The sequence below is a fragment of the Rattus norvegicus genome, chromosome 15, assembly GCF_021556685.1.
Source record: "Rattus norvegicus strain SHRSP/BbbUtx chromosome 15, alternate assembly SHRSP_T2T, whole genome shotgun sequence".
Classification (NCBI taxonomy): domain Eukaryota; kingdom Metazoa; phylum Chordata; class Mammalia; order Rodentia; family Muridae; genus Rattus; species Rattus norvegicus.
The window spans coordinates 105,202,220-105,214,371 of NC_141548.1; the positions used below are offsets into that span (position 1 = coordinate 105,202,220).

At 44.5% G+C, this 12,152-nt stretch overlaps 2 pseudogenes; both read right to left on the reverse strand.

Moving 5' to 3' along the window:
* Window positions 1-1,669: 1,669 nt before the first annotated feature.
* On the reverse strand, window positions 1,670-9,464 carry LOC680926 (similar to Preli; annotated as a pseudogene).
* Window positions 9,465-11,411: 1,947 nt separating this feature from the next.
* Rpl24-ps6 (ribosomal protein L24, pseudogene 6) lies at window positions 11,412-11,919 on the reverse strand (annotated as a pseudogene).
* Window positions 11,920-12,152: the final 233 nt, after the last annotated feature.

Consider the following 12,152-nt stretch of genomic DNA (forward strand, 5'->3'; position numbering starts at 1 on the left):
CTCTCTCTCTCTCTCTCTCTCTCTCTCTCTCTCTCTCTCTCTCTCTCTGTTGAGCTAACTAGCAAGCAACCTACCATTCTCTTGTGTTCTCAAAAATCTTGCAGCTGAAAACCAAACATGCAGGTTAGGAACCACGTGGCTTTCTGCGGATGCCTGGAGGGCGGATACCACTTTAGCTATCTTTTCTACGAAGCAATTTCAGAGTGGAAATTAGCCTCATAGTTTGCCTCTATTTTCCCTCTTAAAGTTTAAAGTACAGGAAGCAGTGGGCACGTCGCTGGAATGCCACCTATTTCTGTGCTTCAAGTTTCATTCTCTGTTCAAAATGCCATAAAAAAATGCCATAAAAAACATGTCTTAAATTCATTTTTAAGAGAGCATTTCCCAAGAAGCGCTTCCTTTCCTGCTGCTAGACAGCGCTACTCCCCAACCTCTTGGCTGGAACCCTTGCTTTCGATTTGTTTGTTTCACACATTTCCCTAAAGAACCCGGACCTTTGCGCTGTTTAATTCTGCTTTTAAAATACTGTATTTCTGCCCTGAATCCTTCTCCGAAACAAATTGTTATAGAAAGTGGATTATATTTGTTCCAGCTGTGGGATCTGGATCAATAATCACACAACACAAATCTTTAATTTTTTTTTTTTTGGTCGGGGAAACCTACAAGTTTGTAATGTATTTTCAAGTAAAGTAGGGCTGCTTGTATCTTCGTCAAAAATAAAAGGTCGCGATTACCGCCAGAGTAAGCCTTTCTTTATTATTATTTTTAGCCTGTGTATCATTACCTAACTGGTATGTGTTCTGTTCAGCTCTTGATGATCTAGTTGAATCCTAGACATTGTGCCAAGAAGTGTATTTGAAGCAGATAAGTGCGTATAATACAAATGCGTTTTGTTAGACCTGATGGACGCTATTTTTCTTCTAATAGGTTTGTAGCAAACTAACACAATAACACAATGTATTCCTTTTCAAGGTACATTGTCGAAACAGGTCTATTAAGAGCGCGTTGAGCTATTTCTCGCTTCTATTGAACAGTCTGTTGCTCAAACACAACAGCCAACAAACGCCAGCTGCCTCAACAAAAGTAGAAACCTAACCCTTTTATGTAATGTTTTAGCAGAAAGGGTAGCTCTGTTTAATTAAAAACATTGATGGTCCAGTGAAACAATGGAAACTCAAGTTCAAGTGGTGTTCTATTGATTTAAGATGAGTTTTACTAGCTATGGGTATAATTCATTTTTCCCCAGCGCTCTCCTGTGTGAGGGGGTTCCTTCTTGGGGCATTATTTGGGTGAATAGAAAGACAGACACGGCTATTGCTTTAGAAACCTGATTAACAAACGTTGCTTTGAGGGTAAGGTGTTTAATTTATAAGTGCACCCCATATTTTTTGTCAGTTTATTCGCTGTGGGGAAGCTTTGAAAGTAGCTCCTCTCAGCAGGTTAAAAAGTGAAGTCTGCGTCCTGGCATTTAAATGTCTTTGTTATTGTGTCAAGCAAGTTGTTGAAAACTGCATGATCAGAATACTAAAGTTGGGCAGCTAGAGAGGGGTGTGTGTGTGTGTGTGTGTGTGTGTGTGTGTGTGTGTGTGTGTGTGTGTGTGTGTGTGTTCGCGTGCGCGCACGTGCGCCACTGGGCACAGGACAGTGCGTGCGAGAACAATTATTTTCATCAGAGACTGGTAGCTCGCGCCCGACTGCTCCTCTGTGCAGAACCGACGGCTTTCGGGCTTTCAATTCTGGAAGTGAAGCAGGACGGAATCCTCCACCACACTTCCTTCTGGGGAACCTTAGATGCTGCCGCGGAGAGCCCGGCTCGCTCGAGGGCTTCTAAACGGTCCCTTGACAGAGGGCATTCGAGGACCGAAAGGTTCTGGGTCCCGCGCACCTGAGCCGCGCAGCGCAGCGAGCGCCGGGGCTCCAGGAGGCCGGCGCCCGGCTGGAGGTGGGCGGGGCAGGTGCGTGGCTCCCTGCGGCCTGCGGGGTGCCGCCCGGCCTTCCCGCTCCGCACGGAGAGCTCCGCGCTCCTTTCTCGCACTACTGCGCGCTTCGCAGCTGCCGGACCCCAGGGACCGGAGAGCAAGTAACTCTCATCAGCTCCCCACCACAAAACAATGGCCAAAGCTGGGGCGCCCTACACGAGGCCCCAGGCTGGGCAGGCTTGATTTGCTTTCTACAGTCGCCGCCTGGAAGGGACGCCCTCAGGCCTGGGGAGGCTTGTGGAGGGATGGTCGGACTCACTTCAGGCCTAAAAGCTTGCACTTCATCGCTCCAGTGAGGCCACCGTGTCTGTGTTTTTGGCACAGAGCTCCATGTGGTACAAGACACATACAGACCTCTGAGGTGCACCTTGAAGACCAGAAGCAAAGGCATAGGTGCTTTGGAGTCTTTGCGTGGGCTTATTGGGCCCACTGTCACGGTTGAAACCCAGGAGAACACTGCCAGAAGCAGACCAGAGATAGGGACTGTCCACACGGAACCCTCAGGCCCAGAATGAATTATTTAAGCTGTTCCCGGTGTTTAAAGAGGTTTTTCAGTTTTTAAAGAATGTTGTAAAAAAAAATATCAGCCCTTGTTAAGTTCTTCATTACATGCTTCCCTTCCTTAGCTGAACATGCACTGTTTCCTGAAACAGAGGAGTGTTTAAACATGTGTCAAGTGTTTTAAAAATAATATGAATTCATAAAGAGGAGAAGGAGGAGGAGGAGTGAGTGAGAGAAAATTTAACTGATAACCTGAAGTGTTTGTCATGCCTTCATTTAACTGTGACTGTGTTTTAACTGTGGGATCCCAGAAAGAGACTGCTCTGACATCCTGGTACCTTACAGAGTTCTTTCCTTTCCTTTGGCTCCTTGTAGTCATCCTTAATTAGATATGCCTCAGAGGAGCCTTTATCCAGCCCATAAAGGAAGATCAAGTGTCTGCACAATATATATTAATATAGGGTCTATACTCAGTAATTTGGAATTGTGCTTCTTCTTTTAACCTTTTCCTTTATGTCCTCTTTCCTTCAAATACTTGTTGCCTGTGACACTGCTTTGACCTTCTCTCCTCCTTTTCAGGATGCTGCTTCTGGCAGAAAGACAGTAGGAAAGGTAAAGAGTGAGCTGGCTTTCATTTTGGATCTGGATTACCAAATCACTTAAATTTCTGTATTCATTTTCTTTCCTAGAAACGCTTAAAAAGAGAGAGAGAGAGAGAGAGAGAGAGAGAGAGAGAGAGAGAGAGAGAGAGAGAGAGAGAGAAAGGTTTTCCTGGCATTTTAAAAACTGGAGATAAGGACAAAGCATTATCTTAAACCGAAAGGACATATTGTGTAGAAGGTAGATTTAAACTTTAGTGCTGTTATCTCTCCTCTCTTAGAGAAAGGAAACTGGCCTTCCTCAGTTGTAGTTTTGGTGTGACATTTTTTCACATTGGTGATCATTCTGGGAAAGATTTCTGTGGGCATTCTATCTGTTTTTAAAGTGTTTACACCAAGGGGAAATGCAGACATTTTTAGTTATTAAAACTAACTGTACTTCCATAGAGTCAAAGTGTTGATTTAAAACTTCATAAAATGAGTACAATTACCTTCAGTGTCATACATTAGCGAAACGTGGCTACCAATTTGAGGAACAACTCACTTTTCTAAGCAGTCATTTTTCCAACAGTCAGTTTAAAGCTTTACTATCTCACTCTCATACCTTGACTATGTTGTTACATTAGTCCCCACCCTTGTTCCGTGTTTGTTACCACTGTTCTTGCTCTGTTTTTAGCATGGCGTGCCCTGATAAATCTCAAAACATCTCTAGGGCATAAAATAGATATCTGGTATTTTCAATAGCTAATGCCAGATTTAGTATAGTGGTACCATACATTTTAGATCTTATTTTCAGCGTTTACTTTTAATTTTGAGATAAGGTCTCACCTAGCCAAGACTGGCCTGGAATTTGATAGGTAGATTGTCCTGTTTGCCTCTACCTTACAAGTGTTAAAGAGTTACAGGGATATGCTACCAAGCCCTGCTTCTCTTTAACTATTTACTTCCTTCTGTAGGTTTTATGGTGCCCTATTGTTACCTATCTGTGTGTACCACTGATAGTGTCAAGGATGTTGTCCTCACTGTCTGACATCTCTAGTGTGCGGCTACTTCCCCTTAATAAAGCTGGTTACCGCGGTGCTGGTATTCGTGAAGATGCCAAGGATTTACAGAGTTCCTTGGTGCTTTCCTGTTACATATTCTGCCAGAAGATTCCAAAATGGTGGGCACTATACTTTGATGTAGATTTTTTTCTTGAAAAAAAAAAATTAAAGTGTGAATTCTTCTTGGAACACTGAAGTCAAAGTACTTTGCACTAGAGAGAATTTCTGGAACCCGGATCTCAGATGCATTTTAGCTACTCTGCCATCAGCACCAGGCTCTTTGTTTCTAGATTAACTACTGGATCTTCTCTTTGCTTAAGATATTCTGTAGAGGCTTTTGAGTATCCCAGGTAAATACAGCTCGGTGATAGTCTTCTTATCCACAGATCTGCTCAGGCATCTATGGACTCCCAATTACTGAAACAGCTTAGACTGTATAGGTGGGCACATCTGTAATCCCAATGTTTCTACGTTGAGATGGGGTATGGGGACAAGAAAATGGCCACTTAAGCTGGAGTATAGCACTTCCTGTGAAGTACCCGTTTACCCTTGATGGGTCCCCACAACAGACTAAAGTGTAAATTCACTGAAGTCTAGCTCAGTGAGGACAGTGGATTTGTTAGGCTTTGCTTAGAGAGCCCTCACGAGTGGTCACTTGCAGACACACAGATGACAGATGTATCACTCACTCTAAAGTCCCGCCCCATCATGGATGGCGGTGTGGTGTTTGAATGACAGTGGCCCCATAGACTCATATGCTTCCATGTTTAGTCCCCAGTTGTTGAAGTATATGGGAAGGATTGGGAAGTGTGGCCATGTTAGGTATGGTCTTAATGGAGGAGGTGTGTCTCTAGGTGGGGGCTTTGAGGTTTCAAAAGCCCTGCCAGGCCTTCTATCTCTGTCTGCCTTTGCCTGTCTCTGTCTCCAATTGTCTTTGTCTCTGTGTCTGTCTGTATCTGTGTCTTTATCTGTCTCTGTCTCTCTCTCTGTCTGCTGCCTAAAGATGATGATATAAAACACTCATCTGCTACTCCAGCCCTGTGTCTGTCTCTTTCCTATCACGGTGATAGCAGACTAAACCTCCTGAACCGATAAGCCGGCCCCCAATTAAATGCTTTCTTTTGTAAGAGTTGCTTTGGTCACGGTGTCTCTCCACAACAATAGAACATTAACTAAGACAGATGGTAACCTCATCAAAACTTTATCAAGTAGGTCTACTTTTTTTTTTTTTTTTTTTTTCGGAGCTGGGGACCGAACCCAGGGCCTTGCGCTTCCTAGGTAAGCGCTCTACCACTGAGCTAAATCCCCAGCCCCAAGTAGGTCTACTTTTAATTACACTTTTATTTTTCTTTTCATACAATTTTTTTTTTAAATTAGGATTTATTTTGGGGGAGGACATATCATGTGTTTATCAAGTGTTCGTTGTGTGCTAAATACTTGTCAGGGTACTGGGGACACAGCAGAGAATACAATCTATCACCTGTGCACTGCTGTGACCTTGGGCAAGTCACTGTACCCATCTGGCCAGTAGGTAGATAGAGCTCAGTGTGGTGCAGATGCTGACCAGGACAGCACCTTGACCCACCACCCCAGAGAGCAGAGAGGGCTGCAGGTTGATCTTTAATAATCAAGTAACACGGGGCTGGGGATTTAGCTCAGTGGTAGAGCGCTTACCTAGGAAGCGCAAGGCCCTGGGTTCGGTCCCCAGCTCCGAAAAAAAGAAAAAAAAAATAATCAAGTAACACTGGGTAGAAGGGAGAGGAAGTAAGCGATAGGAGTTGCTGCTGCTGCTGCTGCTGCTGCTGCTGCTGCTGCTGCTGCTGCTGCTGCTGCTGCTCTGTGGTGGGCTTGTTGGCCAGGTCTTTGGCCTTCTCTGTAGCTTCCAGTGCAGCATCCTTTGCTTTCTCTTTGACCTCTTTGGCTGTCTCAACAAGTATTTTGGAAGAGGCCTCCCCTTGTAGCTTGGCCAGGATATAATCAAAGCTTTTCATTGTCTTGGTCGAATTGCTTTTTGAACCTGGCAAGACCAAATTCCTGGACAGCTCTGGAGATGCCAAATAAGCTAGAGGAGACTCAGGCTTCCTGACCGATTACCGTCCAGCCGTTACTGTCAGAGTTCTCACAGTAAACACATCATTTCTCCACCACCATCAGCTGGGTGCGGTTGATTTTCCAGGTGAAGGTGGTCATGGTCTGATTCTGTGGGTCCACAACAGAGTCCTCCAGGGTGTACACTGAGTGAACAACGTTGGCAGGAAACAGTCTCGCTCTGCTCAACGTGGCATCCGGTTGGTCTTGGTCAGGAGTCCCCGGGACAGAAGCTTCTCATCAGGGGTCACCTCCTGGGGTACCGTTGCCAGAAGACAGAGAACACTTGGTCTCAGGAACTTTGGAGCATGCTCTGGCCCAGGAAATACTTCACCACTGTCCAGACCTGGGTGGGCTCAGCACCTGTGCAGCATCCGGGTGAAGAGTTTGTGGTAGGTTGTGGGGTGTGGGGTGTGGGGGGTTGGGCACACGGAGCTGCGCCGAGATCCCTACCACCACTATGAAGGGCTATAGGACTCAGGGTTTAAATTTTATTTTATGTACATTGGTGTTTTCTCTGAATGTATGTCTGTGTGAGGGTGTTGGATCCTCTGGAACTGGAGCTGCAGACAGTTGCAAGCTGCCATGCAGGTGTTGGGAATTGAACCCAGGTCCTCTGGAAGTGCTCTTAACCGATGAGCCATTGCTGTAGTTTCCCTACTTTTCCACTTCTTACAAACTCTAGCGGCTCCCTAGATCACAAGCATGTGGGGCAGGGGAACAATAGCTAGAATCTCAGGTGAGGGTCTCCTGACTTTCCTTCCTTCCATCTACTAGGGGGTTTTAATAGTTCTATTGTCTATGCTGAAGATCTGACCACAACTGTATTGTTCTTCTCTAGCTGCATCAGGTTCCAGTGCAAAGTTCAAGATAGAATCCGGTTATGCTGGGGGGGAGGGGGAGGACTGCTGTACAGCACTCTACTCCCTTTAACTCTTACATTCTGTCTGCCTACTTACTTCACAATGTGCCCTGAGCCTTGCAAGAGGAAAAGGGTTCATGATCATTATTTGACAGTCATGCTGCCTCAACTGTCACTTGCCTTCAGCCATTTGATCAGTTATGGATGTGTCCATTGACAAACTGTCATCCTCTGTAACTGCCTTTCCCACAAGCAAGGCCAATGATAATGGTACTCTAAAGGTGTAAATACAGATGTTTAAGAGGTGCATCACATCCTTTCACAAAACCGCACCAATTGCGTCCCCAGTGGGGTCTCTGACCCAACCACAGGTCTTAGTCTTCGCTTCCATGGAAACACATTAAAAGGTTGCACCCAAAACAGTGTATACCACTCTTGCACTAGCCAGCACATCTCCCCTTGACTTGTACAGTGTAGCACAAAGGGTGTTCACAGGTGAGTAGGTCTATAGGGACAATTCTGTCCTGACAGTTTGCACTTACAGAAGCTAACCATCCAGGAGGGAGCTCTTTCAGCTCCATCACAGCTTTGTTTCTTCCAAGACATCCCGTGTCTTTATTTATTTATTATTTTACTGTTGTGTTGCTGTTTTGTCTTTTTGAGACATGGTCTTACAGAGTAGCCTTGCTGACCTGGAACTTGCTATGTAGACCAGGCTGGCCTCAAACTCACAGAGATATATTTCTATCTGTCTCCCCAGTGTGCGGATTAAAGTTGTGCACCACCATGTCTGGCAGGGATTTGCTCTTGTTAGTTTTTGTATATGACAAACAGAAGTGTCAATAACCCTTTGCTGGTGGGGGTTTGGGGTTCAGGGACCTCACTGGCCAATGACTCATAGGAAAGTTACCCACTGCTAGCCTCAGGATTATCCTTGGGGCTTCTGGGAGTGCCCCGCCCCAACCTATCTAGGACGTCTTAAACAACAACAACAAAAACCAAGCAAGCAAACAACTTCTTACTGAAATATATTTCCTTGTCTTTAACTGTTCTCCAAATCTGCAAGGAACGTCAGAGGGAAGCATGAAAACACCAGTTGAGCAAAACCTTTCTTACAGCCTGTGTAGATCCATTGCTGTCCATTCCAAGCAAGTACCAACTGATCTAAGGTATAAACAACAAAGGGGACTCTAAAGAATAATGTCAGCAAGATCATATACAGCCTGAAAGATTCTGTCCCTCCCTCCTACCTTCTTCCTTCCTTCCTTCCTTCCTTCCTTTATTTATTTATTTTTCATGTTTACGTTTGGATATTTTAGATAGGGTCTTACTGTGTAGCCTTGGGTGGCCTGCTATTCAATATGTAGACCAGCCTGGCCTCAAGCTCATAGATATATGCCTGCTTTTGCCTCTTGAGTGCTAGGATTAAAGGTGTACAACCTCCATAACTGTCCATTGTTCCCTTAAAAGAGTGGCATTGGGTATAGCCATGTGGAGGTACAATTTCAGCTATCATTCTATAACTCACAGTCATTTCCCTCGACCCATCCTGTTCCCTTATCCTGCGTTGTCTCCTTGGGGCTGCCAGGCATCTTCCCACCTCTGACAGGTTTAATGAAAGGGTCATGTATGTACTTGCCATTGAGCTGTTTTTTTTTGAGTCTGACAGGTTCTAGTATGTACTGTTATTGTCTCTCTTTTAGCCATAACTTGCTTATTCAAGAACCCTGGTCTGAAAGGCTTAAGGCCAACATGGTGAGACTAATGAGTTTATTGGACTTTCTTATGGAGCATGGGTGAGAGACTGATTACAGGAACATGGAGTGACTTCAAAATAGTTACACCCTGAAAAGTCCCACCTCATCACGGAAACTGTCATATAGTCTAACTTCTAATTAGCCTTTCAGTAGTTTGTTTGTTTTGAGATAGGGTCTTACCAAGTAGTCCCAGTTTGCCCTGTAACTTGCTATGTGGACCAGGCTGGCCTTGTATCACAGAGATCCTCCTACCCCTGGATCCAAAATGCTGAGCTTAAAGGGCAGCCTGAGGCATTCATTCTCTCATTCTACCATATGGGCTCTGGGAACTGGAGTCAGGTCATAAGGCTTGATAGCAAGCACTGAGCCCTCTCATTAGCCCGACTTCTTTTTCTTCTTATACTTTTACTCACCTTTATTTTACATGTATTTTTTTCCTACAGGTATTTGTGTAAACTATGTGTGTGCCTGGTGCCTGTGGAGGCCAGAGATCACTGGGACCTCTGGAACTGGAGTTATAGGTGGTTGTGAGCCAAGAGTGCTAGGAACTGAACTTGGGTGTTTTGACAGAAGAGCGAATCCTGTTAGCCACTGAGCTGGTTCTCCAGCCACAAGAAACACCATTTCTTACCCATTAGACTGGTAAAAAAATTAAAAAGAAAAGAGTTACTTATTCTATGTATATGAGTACACTGTAGCTGTCATCAGAAACACCAGAAGAGGGCATCAGATCCCATTACAGATAGTTGTGAACTACCATGTGGTTGCTGGGAATTGAACTCAGAACCTCTGGAAGAGCAGTCAGTGCTCTTAACCGCTGAGCCATCCCTCCAGCCCAAGACTGGTAAAAATTTGATAGCTCAATTTACTATGAAATGTAGAGAAGGCAGAAGTCTTTAGTGTTGATGGGAATCTGTGACTTAATTGCTTGGAACTTTCAAAGATACATGAAAATGCATTAAACGGTATCATAAACTCACCACTAATTAAATGTCACAGTAGCAGTGTCTATTATTTTTTTCTTAAAATAAAATCCTTTTGTGACTATTCAGAATGAAGACTTCCATTTTTCATTTAGCCAGTAAAGCTCTTGATACGGAAATATGAGGTCCTATACTCAATCCTCATTTCTGGTGCAAAAACCTAGTTGGGTAGCACACGTTTTTTGTTGTGGTGGTTTGTTTGGTTTTTCAAGACAGGGTTTCTCTGTGTTCTTCCGGGCTATCCTGGTACTCATTCTGTAGATCAGGCTGGCCTCAACTCAAACTCAGCGATCCATCTGACTCTGACTCTGTCTCCCTTGTACTGGGATTAACCTCCAAGCAGTGGTGCACAGTTATAATCTCAGTACTGGGGGAACAGTGACCGGTAGATCCCTAAGGCTCGTTGGCCACCCAGTCTAGCCTAATTGGCAGACCTAGGGTTTCAGGGAGAGACCCTGTTTCAGATAATGAACTTCCTGAAGACCACACCTGAAGTTGGCTTCTGGTCTCCATGCGCATGTACATGCATGCAAGAGTTCAAACCCACACAGTGGATAACTATCTGCAGTAAAAGGTCACAATGCCACCTTGAGAGATCTTAATGTGAATGTTGGATTAAGCTGCCTTTACACACAGTTCATCGCTCTTTCTGGATGTGGTAGTAAGGCATGAGAGCCTGCCTTCAGCAGTGGTCGGGATAGACCAGTTGTTACGGTCCATCAAAAATTTCCCAGGATTGGAACCAGGCAAGGGTTTTACTACCCACCTGTCTCTTTAATTCCCTAGTAGGTATCTTCTCTAGGAAATTGTTTTCTCTACTTTGAGTAAACTAATAAATAGCATAAGGATTTGAGGAAACCAAAGATTTGACATGTTGAAGCTTTTGCATCTGCTTTTGTGTTTCCTAGAAGAGTTTGGAATGTCCTCTTAAAAGCCCCAAAGCCAAGAAAGAGAAAATGGAGAAGTGCCAAGCCACGTTAAGAATTCAGTGTTTAAAAAAATGGTCCAGAGAGAGGAGTCAGAGTTCAAGAAGGGCAGAGGAGAGCAGAGGGCATTTCCATGCTCACACCTGTAAGTTATTATGACTTTTGAAGTGACTGTTGATGGAAACCCTTGGACATTTGAGCTGTTCACATGTACGCTTAGTGTGTTTAGAGAGCTGCCCAGCCTCTGGAATATCTTCAAGTGGAATCCCAGATCAAACAGCAAATTCCACGGCTAGGGAATATCTTGTAGTCATGTGACAGTGCAGAAGGTCTCAGACTATGAGAACTAGCACCTAAGTAACCACACTGTGTGTGTTTGCACCCACTGTGTGTGTTTGCACTTCGAGACTTAACATCGCTCTCAGGTCTTTTAGAGAAGTTAGGGTCTGAGTTTCTAGATAACATAAGGAGAGGGTATGTTTGAAATGTTTGTTTCATAAGACTTCCTTTTTTTTTTCTTTTTTTTTTCCGGAGCTGGGGACTGAACCCAGGGCCTTGCGCTTCCTAGGTAAGCGCTCTACCACTGAGCTAAATCCCCAGCTCCTCCTTTTTTTTTTTTTTTTTTTTAAAGAGTTAAAGACAGATCTTTATTTTTAAACTCTGATCTACCAAATTAGCATTTCCCACCAACTCTGGGAGCAGAGACCTTTACAGGCTTCACAGTCTTTTGTTTAGGGGCTGCCTTTGTGGGGGCGTTGGCAGCAGCCATTGCTGTCTTCTTTGATGCCTGCTTAGCCTTTCTTGCTTCCTTGACAGCCCTGATAGTTTCTCTTGCCGAGCTTTCCTAACTTCTGGTTTCTGATTCCTCTTGGCCATTATATCACCCAGAGACACGCCCGTGAAGACTCCCTGGAACTTAACTGCACGGCGGGTTCTTTTCTTGTGAAAGCAGGTTCTTTTCTTTCGAATTTCTTCCGACTGTCTTTTCTTGTGTTTTCTTCTGTAGAGACAGTCCAGTTTATTTGCCGAGGATTCCTTTTGGAAAGGAATGGGGACTCACATTTGGCATTAAGAAACTGGAAAACCTTCCCGTCGGTCCTGGCGTTGCACCACCCGTGTCCTGGGTAAATCTTGTACCCACTAAAACTGCACAGCTCGACCTTCATAGTGATAGTTGTGGGCCTGCCCGGGGAAAGATGGCGAAGAGGTCGTAAAGCCATTCTTAGATTATTGGAACCTAATTATTTTATTCTCCTTCAGATTGTCACTGGATAGACCACATAGCACTTACTCCTTTTTTATTTTTGCACTTGCAAAATTCTGTCCTTCCTGTTGAGAACTGGGGCGACTATTTTGTCGGTGCTTAGCCAAAATCAAGTCACTCCAAGTTTAACTTTCCGTATATGAGATCCAG